The sequence below is a fragment of the Artemia sp. Qi Xiang Cuo genome, chromosome 12 (genome assembly GCF_049724085.1).
Source record: "Artemia sp. Qi Xiang Cuo chromosome 12, ASM4972408v1, whole genome shotgun sequence".
Taxonomy (NCBI): Eukaryota; Metazoa; Arthropoda; class Branchiopoda; order Anostraca; family Artemiidae; genus Artemia; species Artemia sp. Qi Xiang Cuo.
The window spans coordinates 54,446,002-54,462,175 of NC_142805.1; the positions used below are offsets into that span (position 1 = coordinate 54,446,002).

At 35.3% G+C, this 16,174-nt stretch overlaps 1 protein-coding gene across 3 annotated transcripts in view; it reads right to left on the reverse strand.

Moving 5' to 3' along the window:
- Positions 1 to 15,960, reverse strand: part of LOC148946284 (uncharacterized) — a 91,347-nt gene extending 75,387 nt beyond the window's left edge. The window contains exon 1 of one of the 3 annotated variants that reach the window (XM_089097922.1): positions 15,825 to 15,960. The gene's annotated coding sequence lies outside the window, so the exon portion shown is untranslated. Of the gene's footprint in view, positions 1 to 13,987; positions 14,066 to 15,824 lie in introns of those variants that run through there. The other 2 variants (XM_089097924.1, XM_089097923.1) reach the window with 2 other exon arrangements.
- Positions 15,961 to 16,174: the final 214 nt, after the last annotated feature.

A 16,174-nucleotide genomic window follows, 5' to 3' on the forward strand; every position in this document is an offset into this window, starting at 1 on the left:
GAGAAAGGGGGAAGGACTAAAGAGGATCCCTTCGCCTCATTTATTAATCAGTGTCGATCCAGGCAGTAGGTAAGGGACATCCATAAGGGATTTGAAGATTACAACGACGAAGACTAATAAGAAGAAGAAAAAAACAAGCTACTAGGTCAAAGAAGAACTTATTCTCTTAATAAGATATATCTTCCCTCAAAGGAATAGCTTCTATCTATTAGTTTTTAATTAAGTACGTTAAATGCTCAAAATGTTTATGCCAGCTTCAGGTACGGTCACCCTAACCAATTTCATCCCAAACAACCCCTGTCGTAGTATATACAATTTAAGATATTTTCCAATGGACACCATTTCATTGATTTTTGATCAGCATTTATTGATTTAAGGGTTGCACTAAAGAAAAATTCAGATAATTCCATCCCAACTTGTGTCAGCGATCTCTCCGACGAAAACTGCATTCTACGGAAAATCTGCAAACAAATTAAAGTTTTTATTAACGGGCCATTGGTGAGCACTAGCAGTAATTTATCCACATTTGCAAGTTACGTACCATTTATGAAGATGACACAAATGAAATATAAAAAGTTGAGAGCACACTCATTGGACTATAGGTATCGAACGGGTGTTGATACTATCGGTGAGTTGACCATAAAAGTGACCAAGTTTCATCAGATTGGAAAACTAAATAATAAAGTATTTAATGTTTCTTAAGGGTTACCCCCCAATGTCAAGATTTGACTAAGTTTGCAAGTGGCCTCATAAAATTTCTTTTTGAGCAAAACAATTCTTACAGCATCCGATGCAAATATTATTATCACATTGGCTATTCTTCACGTTCGAAAACAACACATTATGAGCTCTGTTGCATTGGCAGTGGAAAAGCTAAGAGCCAATGGGAATAAAATTAAACATTTTAACCTTCAGGCGATCACCAACCAGTGTCACATCGCCACCGCCTCTCGTAACTATAACGATTCGTTATGTGTCAATTGCGAAATCCAGTCAAAATTTACCTATGTATTTGTGAAGTGATAGTGCCTTTAGATCCTTGAAAGAATCACCCATGATTTTAATTTTTTCAGTATATCGAGTCTTGTGTGCATAGTGAATGATATTCCGCTGGACATTATCTTATGACAAAAATCCTGTAGGATGCTGTATATTTCGACCGTACAGTCCTTAGATGATGACTCCCAAATTTTGGAAAATAAAATAACCAACTTAACATTTTCAAAATTTCTTAGGTAAGTGTTTTGGACCTGTCTGGGTCCTATATTTCGACGATTGTATGAAAAGGGAGTTATTGTTTAGATTGCACTTTTGCCGATACTTTGAATTAGAGAATAACACTAACAAAATTAAGGACATTTGAAACCTATTAGGAAATCACAGCTGACGGCAGTATTCTACTAGACCTTGCACTATGAACCCAAACAAAATAATCAACATATTTAGTATGGATTCATACATGTCCCAGTACATGTCCTATTGCATACCTTCGGACTTCATTGAAAAAATTCCAAGTGTTAATAATACCCCAATCATTGTTATTAGCAGTCTATCAACTTCGAAGACTGGTCGTTGGCTATGCAACTTTCAAACAGCAAAGAATATTTAATTTTTTGATCATCTTGACCTATCGTATAAACTCTATACTCCATACATTAGCAGGTTCGTAGAAAGCAGTGGGAAAACTATCAATTAAAATCAACCAAGAGTACAGGATTTAAATACTAAGGAATGTGGCTTTCATTCACTACTCTTTTTCATGTTCAGATGTCGTGGCTATACCTACAAAGCAGTTTCTCGACATCTACGTTGACTTACCTCGATTGAACGACTGCATATTGTAAAGTATACCTACAAATATTTAGAAAATTTACTGTAGTTAACTACGAATTATTTGTTAAAAATAAGTATGTGATATATTTTATCTATTAAATTAAAATGTAGTTACACTATAAACGACACTTTTCTAATATATAGATTTCATCTTCTACTATGTATAGGTACTTTTTGATAACAAATAATGCAGGTAGATCATCTGAATTCACAGCATGCTTATCCTGATATACAGCAACGTCAGGGTCGTATATTCTACAATAGAGTGTAACTCCACTATTGTCATATCTTTTTGAATTGTGAATTATACTCTTTGCATTTTTTCTGTAGAGTTCGCTAGTTTGAATGTGCCTAGTTGAAATAGAGTCCGAAACAGTTATCTCAAGGAGTAAATCACACTCTGTCATTGTCAAATAGAAACATTGACATTTATAATGGAAATAGTTATTGTCTTTCCAAAAATTATGTAGAAACCGAATTCTTTTGTTGTTACCATAGTTGCATTGCTTACTCAGTTCCTCCTCCAGAACAATCTAGAAACATGACAATATCAATCTCTTAGCAATAAACTAAAATCACGCTTAGGATTCTTTCCAATCATTACCAGGATATGTATTCTCCCACTGATTGCACTTATCATAGTGGCAATTGGACCATAGTTGCCGTTTAGATTGAGGGTTACACCCCACTTCATGATGGGAACTACAACCTTAATGTTTTACAACATATCCTCTAGATAATTTATACAGTTTGCATAACTAGAAATTTTCATTGTACTCATCAATCATTGCGCAATTCTCGCATGATGACCCGTTGCCAAGATTACAGACGCTTAATGAACATGTATACAAAAATGCGCCATGTGTTGAAGCTCTCACTACCATAACAAAACTGAGTCACCAACAACAACAAATTGAGTGGTATAGAGAGAGAGAGAGGAGTAAATACTCCTTTAAACCCTTATTTCTCATGAGAAAAAAGTTTCAAATTTCAGAGTCAGTGTTTAAAGGAAAACTCATAGTAACCGTTTATAATGACATGACAAGTATGCCATTAAATAGTGTAAGTACATTTGGACTACAACTTAAAAACTTCATGCAAAAGTTTGACGATTAATAACTAGTTTGCATAGTATGGGCATGTATCCCCTGAGAAAATATCCTGCTTTGAATAAACAGCTCTAGAAAATTGTCAGCTAGAATCAAACGCTTGTTCATAAGTCCTAGATTTCCCGTGATTCGCTCTTTCTCAAATCTATCCATTTCCTATGAGTCCTAACACTCTCACAACCAACTTCAGACTAACCAGATTTTTTTTTCTACTCTAAAAATATACGCTAGTCTACTATTAGAAAGAAAAATACCTTTGATTTAGAAACAATTTTATTGAGCATAATTACAACGATAATAATCACTGATTTAATTTGTTCTCATCAATATATTTCACTAGCACATCTAATGCTGCCTGAAGTCTATTTATATGCACAATATTCAGTTTCGCAGCAAAACATAATTGCTCCTTCATTTTAAATTTGCTTAATGATATCACGTATCTAGCATACATATCTTCCCATTCAAGGCATAGTCTACACCCTCCTGTTATTTCAACAGCCACGTTTGGTACTCGTATATCTTTGCTGCTGCTGCTGGCTAAATCATCAATTTCTAATAGTGTAAATGCTCCACTCATTTTCTCTACTAATATCTACTCAAATAAACTATTCTCTTCTAATTTAGTCCCCTTAATAATTAAAATTACAGTGAAAATCGGTCCTTTTATTCGAATCCAATTACTAATCAAATTATCGTATGTGGAGCAACCTCCGCTGTCTTTGATTGGCCCTAAAAAAAGGATGTTGCCTCAAAAACCAGTCTGGTTGAAAACGTGGAGTTGAAGCAAACTTGTGTAACGAGCTAGACTTCAGGAACCAGTGGCGAATCCCCGCTCGTACTGCTCGCTTTATGGGTGTTTTCTCAAAAATCATTCTGGTTGAAAACGTGGTATTTAAGAAAACTTTTATAACAAGCTAGATTTCAGGAGCCAGTGATAAGTCCCCGCTCGTACTGCTCGCTTTTTACAATGTCCACGTGAAACTGTACTGCATATTCTTGTGAAATTGATATCAATAGCAAAAAACCAGTCTGATTGTCTTATACAATCCTGACTATAGGTTCAAAACGTGTTTTGACCACTTTATAGGTTTGCGCGCTTTTTGTAATGTGCACGTGAAACTGTAGTGTATACCATGTGAGGGAGTACTGACTCTCTTTGAAAAGGTGTAGCAGCGGTAGAAATGTTTTCCTATAGCAGCAGTAGTATTCAATAGATACAATCTACTCTTTCTTTAAATTTATTAAAAAGATTCTTTCGAAAAACAATTTGTCAAAGAAAAATAAAGAGCCATATTTAACCAAAAACTAGCATAAATAAATTCCTATAATAATTAAAACCCAAAATGATCAGAAATTACTACAAAAAAAAGAAACTCCAAACGAAGAAGTTAAAACAAACGATCATAAAAAACATGGGAGTTTTGGGGAAAACAAAAAAAGGGGCTATAGAGTTACATGTTGAACCCCCGTTCTAACAAACGCCCAATTAACTCAAGCTTCCTTTAACCCAACCCTCATTTAAATCAAATCCTGAACCTAAGTCAAGGCCTAAAAATAAGTTTGAACTAAGGCTGATTAAAAGCTGAAAATCTATTTCTCGCTTCATTTGTGGTTTCTAACTTGTATTAAATAAAAAAAAACACGTTTTTTTAACTGAAAGTAAGGAGCGACATTAAAGCTTAAAACGAACAGAAATTATTCCGTATATGAAAGGGGCTGTCCCCTCCTCAACGTCTCGCTCTTTACACTAAAGTTTTTCATGGTTTTAAAAAAAATAGTTGTTGCAAGTTACCAGTCGTTAAAATTTAAGGTTTTTATAGAAGGGATGGTCGTAAAAACTTTGAAGGAGGCTCATTCGATTGGAAATTGAGAATTCAAGTTCAATTTTGAAGAATCAGAGGACAATCAGCCTTTCCCTCTTAACCGACATCCCCCCCCCCCCAATACATCAGGTCAAAATACAAATAAACATTTTGTTCAAATAGTCTAAAGGTCAAATAACCATGCCTTTGGGGCTAACAAACCCACCAGCACCATCTGGGGCAAGGGCTGTAAGTTAAGCTAGTTGCTCATTGCTAACACATAAGGTTTTTATATAAAAAAAAATTGTATGAACTTTGGGGGGTGGGCTCATTCGATTGGAAATCCAAATTTCCAGTGCACTTTTAAAAGTTATCGGAGGGCTTCCACCCCACCCTATTTTTTCCCAAAATACATCCGATCTAAATTTTGAGATGGTCATTTTATTTAAAACAGTTCAAAGGTTAAATTACTATGCCATAGTTAAATAACTATGGTTTACAACCCTCAGCCTCTGGTGCAAGGGCTGTAAGTTATACAAGTTGCCTGTTGTTAACATATAAGTTTTTCTTATGAAGAAAAGATGGCATGTTTAATCCTATAAATGAAAAAAAGCATGCAGCATAAAGGTAAAATCTTATTGAAATGCCAAGAAGAATGCCAAACACGATCAAAAAGCATTTATTCCTTTATTGGTTGTGAAAAGGAAATACCAGGAACATTTACAATGGCTGATGGTATGAGCCGTCACATTGTTCGGAGAATACTTAGGAGCATCTTCAACTAAATCAAGAGGTACTATGTGCATCCAGTTTTAAAAGACGTTGTATCTGCAATGTGTCGAGAACAGCTAAGGGTATAGGTCTGAGGGTATGAAGTTAAAACTTTCAGGGCAAGTTGAAGGAATGTTGAAAAAAAGGCTAGAGCGCAACCTGTCCTCCTCCCATGTCCTTTTTAGTTGCAATCTCCTTAAGGACATCTGATCAAAATTCGTTATCTAGATTCACAAAGGTCAAATATTTTCAACACATATGTTTATTGCTTAACGTCCAAAAGGTCTGAGTCGTCTGGAAAACAAGAGTAATAAATCAGCTTTAAGGGTTTGTGACACCGGATCTTCTTTTTCTTTTGCAAAACTAAAACAAAGCTTTTTCGTGAATACTTTTGACAGGCGTTTATATCATGAGTTTAAGAAACAAACAATTCCAACAAGGTTGACCATGTAAAGATTCTAACTTGTGTTTAACCCAATGTAAGAACGGTGGTTGAGTTGCACGAGGGTTCAGTTACACGAGGGTTCAGCTGCACAGTGGTTCAGTTGCACGGTGGTCCAGTTGTACGGTGGTTCAGTTGCACGGGGGTTCAGTTAAACGGGGGTTTAGTTACATGGGGGTTGAGTTACACGGGGGTTTAGTTACATGGGGGTTCAGTTAAATGGGGTTGAATTGCACGGGGGTTTAGTTACACGTGGGTTTAGTTAAATGGAGTTCAGTTGCCCGGTGGTTCAGTCACACGAGGGTTCAGTTGCACGGGGGTTCGATTATACGGGGGATCAGTTGCACGGTGGTTCAGTTACACGGTGGTTCAGTTACACGTTTCGATTGCTTGCCCATCAAGAAGGTATGGTTCCGTTACAGGGGTTCGGTTGCTTGGGGTTCAGTTACACGGTGGTTCAGTTACACGCACACCGCCCAGAGGTAAATTAAGGCGAATTTTCAGCCTCGAGTGCATGTCTTACAAAGCACTATTGACGGACTTGTTCACTCCTCGTGTTGCTACAAAACAAAAGCATGGCGTCGTACACTAGTGAGTCGAACGCCCAATAGACATCATGTCGAGCCAAAACAAGCGTTTCGCCGTTATCATCTGCTTTGACTAAGTCATTTGTCACCGTTGTAAGAGAATCAGAGCACCCTAAGCTTCGCTGAAAACCGAACTCGTATGGAGGGGCATAACATTTATGCTTCAATTCTTCGAAAACAACGGCTCGAAAAGGTAGAAGAGGGTAGTCAACACAGTTATCGGGCGGCTCGAAGAACACTGAGTAGTCAACTTTCCTTTCTTGGGAATAGGCTGGTGTCAAGCCACCAATGCAGAAAGATGATGGAACAACTCCCTGTGTAAAAATCATCTAAATTAAGCGAGCAAGATTATATTTAATCTGGATTCCTCCATTCTTCAAATTTATAGCGCTAACCTTATCTATCCCGCAAGAAGCTTTCCGTCTTAGGCAGTTAATACTACGATCAATGGCGGATAGGGAAACTGAAAAATCAGTAGACAATCTCCGTGTAAAAAAAAGTTCAAGCTGCTCTTCAGAATTATTTATCTGGGGCAAAAAACCCAGCTGTATAATGGTTGAACCATTCAGATAGCGGAATATCCGCTCCTAAGCTAGTGTTATTGGAATGAGCTGCTGAGTGAGGAATTATTTTTCACGGTATATTGGGGTAATTTTTTTTATTTTATCCAAATACATTCTTAGACCACATTTATTTTATCACATGACTTATTGATTATGTGTTTCTATATATATATATATATATATATATATATATATATATATATATATATATATATATATATATATATATATATATATATATATATATATATATATATATATATATATATATATATATATATATATATATATATATATATATATATATATATATATATTATTTTGACTGACGAATTCAGACGATTCGAACTGGATTTATTAGGAGTTTCCAAAAACTCATATCCCAGGGGTAGGAAGCATGAAATTAGGTGATATAGAATTTGTTTACTCAGGCAGGGAGGATGGAGTACATAGACAAGGAGTAGGGCTCATGATGAATAAGGAAGCTGCTAAGTCTTTTTTAGGCTGGGAAGCTATTTATAATAGAATACTAGTTGCTCATTTTATCACTAGAAAGTTCATGGTATCAGTTATAGTAGTATACACCCCTGTAGAACCAACTGACAGAGATACTAGTGACTCAGATGAATTTTACTTACAGTTACAGGTGCAAATAGACAGGGCCCCAGGTAGAAACATGATGTTATTACTGGGAGATTTTAATGCCCAGGTTGGTAGAAATAAGGATAGATGGTATCCAAGCATAGGTAAATTTGGTGTAGGAAAAGAAAACAGTAATGGATACAGACTTTTGCAATTTTGTAGGTATAACAATCTAGTTATAACCAATACGGTGTTTGGTCATAAAATGGCTCATAAGTTAACATGATATTCACGTGATAGTAAGACAGCAAACCTTATTGATTTTGTTATAGTAAACCGAAGACTGGCAGGATCAATATAACATACTAGGGTACATAGGAGTGCTGTTATTGATGTTAAAAGTGAAGATCACCGTCTAGTAGTGTCAAGGGTTAATTTAAAGCTGAAATATCGGAAGGGTAACTACCTCCCGGGAAGTTATGATGTTAGTAGACTCCACGATGAGAATTTGAGAGAAACTTTCCAGGGACAGTTGAATACTAAACTTGAGAGTTTAAAATTTGATAATGTGGAAGATGGTTGGAGTAATTTTAGAAAAATAATTTGTGAAGTTGCTGAAGGTGTATTAGGGAAGAAAGCTAGAACTGCAGCTAAGAACATTAGTGAAAAAGCTTTATGTTTAATAGAAAGGAGAAAGGACTTGTACACGAATTATCTGAGTGATAGATCGCATGAAAACAAAAGAAATGTAAAGAAAGTGGAGAAAGCATTGATATATGAACTAAGGAGGTGTGAAGTGGAGGCCATGGATAAAATTGCCAAGGATTTAGAAGATGCAGCTAGACGACATAATAGTAAAATATTGTACTGGCACGTTAACAAATTGAGAGGTAGTAGTCAATCCGGACTTGTCCCAATTAAAGATAGGAATGGGGTGGCAATTAGCGATAAGGAAAACGTTAAAGCGAGATGGGCCAATCATTTTGAGAACTTGCTTAACCGAGATAGAGTTGTAGGAAAAAATATAGAGGAAAATGAAAAATTTTGTGATACCTTGGATGTGAAGGAAGATTTGTTTTGTGAGGAGGAATTAGCAACAGTACTAAAAGGATTAAAGAATAATAAGGCTCCAGGTGCTGATAGGGTAGTAAATAAGTTTCTTAAATATGGTGCCTCTGAGGTTAGAAATAAGTTATTGAAGATTATGAATATGATTTTTGAAAAAGGGGAAGTACCTAACGGTCTTAGGAAAACCTTATTTAAGCCACTTTATAAGAAAGGTGATAAAAGTGAGTGTGGTAATTATCGAGGCATTAGTCTGGTCTCTGTAGGTAGCAAATTGCTTAGTAATATGATACTTTTTAAACTGAGAGATGCCGTAGACAAAGTTTTAAGAGAAGAGCAGTGCGGTTTTAGAAAAGGTAGAGGATGTGTTGACCAAATTTTCACTCTTAGGTTAATAATTGAGAAGTGCCTAAGTTTTCAAACACCTTTGGTCCTCAGTTTTATAGATTATGAGCAAGCGTTCGATTCTGTTGATAGAGGAGCTTTAGTAAAGGTTTTATCCTTGTATGGTATACCAGACAAATACATTAAAGTGATTAGTGATATGTACGAGAATAAAACTGCTGCGGTTAAGGTAGGAAATGAGGTTAGCAGCTGGTTTTGTATTAATTCAGGAGTTAAGCCGGGTTGTGATCTCCCCTATTTTATATGGATTATTTTGATGGACTTTGTTTTAAGGAGCACAGGAAAGGCAATGGGAGACCACGGAATAAAATAGGCAGGAAAAAGTCTCCTGGACTTAGATTATGATGATGATATAAGCAACTTAGATAAAAGTGTGAGCAATATGAATGAAATTTTAGAGGTTTTGCATGTTCAGGGTGCTAGAATTGGTTTAAAAATTAATGTTAGGAAGATTAAGTCACTAAGGCTAGGAATAAGTGAAGATGAAAAGGTGACGTTGAATAATGAAAAGATTGATCAGGTGGGCAGCTTCACTTACCTTGGTAGTATCATTAGTAAAGATGGTGGGACCAGTGAAGATGTTAAAAATAGAATAGCCAAGGCTCAGGGTGTTTTTTCACAGTTAAAATAAGTCTGGAAGAATAGGAAAATAAGTCTGCAAACCAAGATTAGAATCTTAGAAGCTACAGTGATGACAGTGGTCAAATATGGCTCTGAAGCATGGACGCTCCGAAAAACGGATGAAGATTTGCTAGATGTTTTCCAGAGCAATTGCTTAAGGATTGTTTTGGGTTCCCGGCTAACTGACCGTATTTCAAACAATAGGCTATACGAAAAATGTGGTTCAATACCGCTTTCTAGGGCTATAATGAAAGAAAGGTTGAGGTGGTTAGGGCATGTTGTGCGGATGAAGGATGACAGATTGCCGAAGATTGTTCTTTTCGGCCAACCATCTAGGGCTAGACGGAAAGCAGGTCGTCCCCATCTGGGGTGGGAGGACGTCATGAAGAAAGATTTAAAGGAAATGGGAACTTCGTGGGGGGGGGGGGGGGTGTAAAAAGGGAGGCTTTGAATATATTGGGGGGAGGAGGAGCGTGCGTAGTTGTGTTGGCCTCAGGCGGCTTGGTGCTGCGATGAGTTGTTAGTAGTAGTAGTATATATATATATATATATATATATATATATATATATATATATATATATATATATATATATATATATATATATATATATATATATATATATATATATATATATATATATATATATATATATATATATATATATATATATATATATATATATATATATATATATGTGCAGAGAGTTGCTTTTATATAGCATACGTATCAAATTGATCTAAGCTTTCAATAAATAAATGAAAAAAGTCACCGAGTTGAGGAAAACGAGTTAAAAAGATCAAGATATCAAACAGTTCGTGGTAACGAACTGTAAGTAAGGAGCGACCCGGCTCAATAGTAACTAAAACCCTAAAAAAAGAAACTTTTATACCAATAGATACATCAAAGAATCAGTTTTTTATGCTGATTTCAAATATATAAGTTTCATTAAGTTTAATCTTACCCGTCAAAAGTTACGCGCCTGAGAAAATTTCCTTATTTTCAAAAAAGGGGAAAACATCTCCTAAAGTCAAAGAACTTTTATGAAAATCACACCATCGGATTCAGCGTATTAGAGAACCCTAATGTAGAAGTTTCAAGCTCCTATCTGCAAAAATGTGGAATTTTTTTTTTTGTCAGAAGAAAGATCACAGATGCGTGTTTATTTATTTTTTTTTTTTTTATTTCCCCAGTGGTAATCATATCGATCCAGCAGTCCTAGAATATCGTAAGAGGGCTCATTTGAACGGAAATTAAAAGTTCTAGTGCCCTTTCTAAGTGACAAAAAAAATTGGAGGGCAGCTTGGCCCCCTCCCACGCTCATTTTTTCCCCGAAGTCACCCAATAAAAAAATTTTGAGATACCCATTTGGTTCAGCATAGTCGGAAATCTAATAAATATGTCTTTGAGAATGACTTAATTAAGGGCTGCAAGTTATGAACTTTGCTTATTATTTACATATCGTATTGGTTAATGGGAAGTGTAAAAAGGTTTCAGGAGGGATTTTTTTCTGGTGGGGGGGGGTCAGAGGAGGGGGTTACGGGGGAGGATCCTTCCATAGAGGATGTTTCCTTGGGGGAAGGGACATTTCTATGAAGGGGGTGCCGGATTTTCGAGCATTATTTAAAAAACGATAAGAAATTGAATTAAAAAAACAAGTTTTTTAAACGGAAAGTAAGGAGCAACATTAAAACTTAAAACAAACAGAAATTATCAGGTATATGAGGGAGTTTGCCCCCTAGTCAATACCTCTTGCTTTACGCTAAAATTTTTTTTAGTACTTTCAAAAGCGCTATCTATTCTAATTAAACGGCCTTTGTGATTCAGGGGTTTGTGATTTGAACAAAATTCGAACTTTAGCGTAAAGAGCGGGGCATTGACTGGGGGGCAAACTCAGTAATATACGTAATAAAAACATACGAATATAAAAGTTAGTTACGTAAGTTAATTCGTAAGTTACGTCAGAACAAAATTCGAGAAAGCCATTTAGTCAAAAAAAGCAAAATGAATATGCAAATTTCGTTTTAATTATTCATGTACGGTGAGCCAAAATCAAAGCTGCATTAATTCCAAAAATTTCAGAAATTAAATTAAAAAAAAAATTTTAACTGAAAATAATGAGCGACATTAAAACTTAAAACGAACAGAAATTATTCTGTATATAAAAGGGGCTGCTCCCTCGTCAACGCCTCGCTCTTTACGCTAAAGTTTGACTCTGTCACACAAATTTTTTAAAACAATAAAAATTTAGCGTAAAGAGCGAGGCGTTGAGGAGGGGACAGCCCCATTCAAATACGGAATAATTTCTGTTCGTTTTAAGTTTTAATGTCGCTCCTTAATTTCAGTTAAAAAAAACAGTTTTTTTTTTAATTAAAGTCAAAGATCATGTCTAAAAATGTTCGAAACGATGAAATTACATCAAAAAGCCTTGGAAAATCTAGGATCTTCCAAGGGGACACAACCCAGTTGATTTCTATTTATATTACTATGAAGTCTATTATTTACTTATCACCAAAAATTGAAATCGGCATAAACAAAAATAAAATATAAGGTATTCCTTAATGAAACTAGAGACTTAGAATCGAACTCAAAGCGGAAAATATTACCCTAAATCAACAGCAGACTATCTCCTCTAACCCCTTATCTTTGTTTGAAGGTTGAACTTGATTTTGTACTGAAAACTATTCGAAAATAAACAAAGGCTGTTGGTAATCGGAAGTGTTTTATAGGTTCTTTTTTTTTAGTCATTTTAAACTGAACGTTGCCACAAAAACACTTAATGGAGCCTATTCATTCTCAAGGTTTTGTGCCACAAAAAAGAACAAGCTTGTAATGTCTATCGATTTAATCAAAGAGCAAATTTAACTAAGGTAAAAAGTTTAAAGGGTCGAGGATTGTGGTTATGGCAACGGCTAATGACGAACGCCATACAGCTCTAGAAAAAATAGAAAAAAAGTAGATGATTTTAATTTAATTAAAGTCAAAAATAAAGTCTAAAAATGGTCGAAAGGATCAAATTATATCAAAAAGCCTTGGAAAATCAAAGATCTTCCAAGGGGACACAGCCCAGTGGATTTCTATACATTTTACTATGAAGTCTATTATTTACTTATCACAAAAAATTGAAACGGGCATAAGACACCTAATTGAGCCTATTCATTCTCAAGGTTTTTTGCTACAAAAAAGCACAAGCTTTAATTGGAATGTCTATCGATTTAATCAAAGAGCAAATTTAACTAAGGTAAAAAGTTTTAAAGGGTTGAGGATTGTGGTTATGACAACGGCTAATGACGAACGCTATACAGCTCTAGAAAAAATAGAAAAAAAGTAGATGATTTTAATTTAATTAAAGTCAAAGTTCAAGTCTAAAAATGGTCGAAAGGATCAAATTACGTCAAAAAGCCTTGGAAAATCAAGCATCTTCCAAGGGGACACAGCTCAGTGGATTTCTATACATTTTACTATGAAGCCTATTATTTACTTATCACAAAATATTGAAACGGGCATTAGACACCTAATGGAGCCTATTCATTCTCAAGGTTTTTTGCTACAAAAAAGCATAAGCTTTAATTGGAATGTCTATCGATTTAATCAAAGAGCAAATTTAACTAAGGTAAAAAGTTTAAAGGGTTGAGGATCGTGGTTATGGCAACGGATAATGACGAACCCCATACAACTGTAGAAAAAAAATTGATAGGGGATGTATAAAAAAAAGGTAAATATCTTCTAGTTTTTCCTTTAAACGGGCTATGAGTCCCAAAAAAGAAGAGAAAAACAAAATTGAGTTCGTACGCTATTTCATTCCCATTTTAAATTATAACAGGTTCACCGATTCAAGGAAATGAAGGGGACAAGGAATACTTTCAGTTTTTTCAATGAAGATGCAAAAACAATATTTGTCAAAATCTAGCGGGTCATATTTTTCCTTTTTTTTCAATGAAAATATAAAAAAAGGTATTTGCCAGAGCCTAGAAATGGACAATCACCCCCAATCCTCTTCCCTCCTTTTGACACTACTGTATAAAATATATTGAGTGAATGATGTGAAGGAGGGCCTTGTCTGTAACCTTCTCTAAATTAAATTCCCGAATGAGATGGGATCAACATTTAGAAAAGTGTATACTCTCTGGTTCAATGTACCAGAGCCCCCTCCCTCCATCCTTATACATGTCGGACCGTACTCCTAAGTAAAGGGGTATGTCTACCTGAGGGTTTCCTCCAAGAAGATACTACCCTGTTATTTCTCTACATCCACTATATACAAACAGAATCCCTTAAGAAACTACTTGTTCATTGTCATTATTCACAATCTGAAGCTTCTTTAAAACTGCTTTATGAAAGGGATTGCCCATTTTCAACAATCGTGTACACCCGTGGCACGGAGCACGCATGACGGAGGTGTACCCCTTGCGGTGTGAGGATGAACACTGTAGTGGAAGCATTCCTGCGTGAGGAGTGAAATGCGTCATGCATGATGAGATAAGTTACTCTCTAATATTTGCACCAGAAGGAGAGTGGATAGCCCCTTGGATTTATGCTATAATAAGATACTTTTAGTGTTTAAAATAAACTTCTTTCGTTTCGATATAATTATTCAGCAGCATGTCTGTCAAGAATATATGCTCATTGTCCACAAACGTGCAGCGTCATTGGCCTATATTGTGTTTGTATCTTCTACTTCTTGACATCTAATTAAGATGATATTCAAAAGCTTCTCGGAATGATATAGAAGTGTGAAAACAGATGGATAGACCATAATAACCTATATTCTATTCTCTTTTGCCTTATAAGCGATACCATAAAGTGGCGAAATTTTGTCAAAATTGTAGGGAAGGGACAAAGTTGGAGCCAATTTTTTCCAAATCAAGTGAAAACCACAGTAAAAACTTAAAAATGAGTCATTGGGTACCATAAATGTACTATAAAGTACTATAAAAGTGCTGTGAAGGGGCTTTATAGTGCTATAAAGGTAAATATATACTAAAGAAAAGTGATCCGTTTCTGTTAATGCTTGAGTTATGCAGGCGTATCTTAGTTCTGACAAGATTTTTGAAGAAATTAAATTTTAGTTGGTGGAGTGGGGCAAACTAGGGTCTGGGGGAGGGCTAACCGAGGTTTGGGAGGGGCATTTTCCCTCTCTGTCCTATAGCAAATTACGCCCCTGATACCATATCTTAAACTGAATCTAACGCCGTGCTTCAAACTGAAAGAATGTTTAAAGAACAGCTTTCATTCAATACTTACACTCGGAAAGGAAGCTTCTTTCCCAAATGATTGCCAAAAATAACCCTACCCCTTATTCGAAGGAGATACGTTGGGAAAGGCAAGCAAATGTTATAGTATATTGCTAAAGCTATGAATGTTTGAAGACGAAGCGTATTACTTAAAACATATAATGTCTCTCCTAAGCATTTTGGGTATATAAACCGATGTTGTTGTCCCTTAATAAATCATTCAAAAGTCTAATATTTTTTCTAATAATAGTGAAAACCCAAAAGTCCAAAAAAGCATACAGGCCGCTATTAAAGATATTACACTGCTATAGCCAAATAGACGACAGAAAACATGATAATTATCGCAATAATCTGTTTCGTCACAAAGATATCAATATTTGTTTATCGTAAAGTAGTTTAAGCCTATAAGTTTAGGTACTATTGGTATAGTTCACTTTGAGAAATCGCCCTAATCGCCCTTGTTTAGGGAAATCGCCTTCGTTTTAAAGACCTAGATGGTAATATTTTTATAGAACAACAAAACCCCTAAATTCAGGAAAGTTGTGTAAAAGCATAGAAAACTAGGGGGAAATTGAAAAATAAAATGCATATTTCGGAAGGAAGATGTTTAGTCTGAATGACCAACCCTCTTTGAACGCTCCAGATCTATGTGTATTTATTTTTGTTAAGAGGGTAAAGACACAATGTCATAGTAGTTGGCAGTAAATAAAAATTTCCCTCGTGCTAGCAAAACGACCTTTCATCTTTCAAAAATATTTTGACTTAAGCCTTCTCATTCATATTCATCAGAAATATACTGCGTTCATACCTTCTAATTATTAATATAAGATTCACTTCACGATCTTCCTTTACCTTGATAGGTATCTCCTTTTTCAGGTCACTACCGGGCCAATTCAAATAAACTTTTCAACTATTATTTTTTAATGAATATTTTTTAGTTTTGCCAGAGTTCTCAGAATTATACTAAAAGATCCTAATGAAAATTGGGTAAAATATAAACATCCTTTTTGAAGGCTCCTCCTACTTATTTACTACATTTTGATGTTCACGTTTGAAAAGCTATAATTATTTAACGAAGGTCTCAACACAATTGCTCTGAATACAAAAAGGGTTTAAGAAAAGAAGAAAACGTTTGTTGCTTTTATGATCATCATAAAG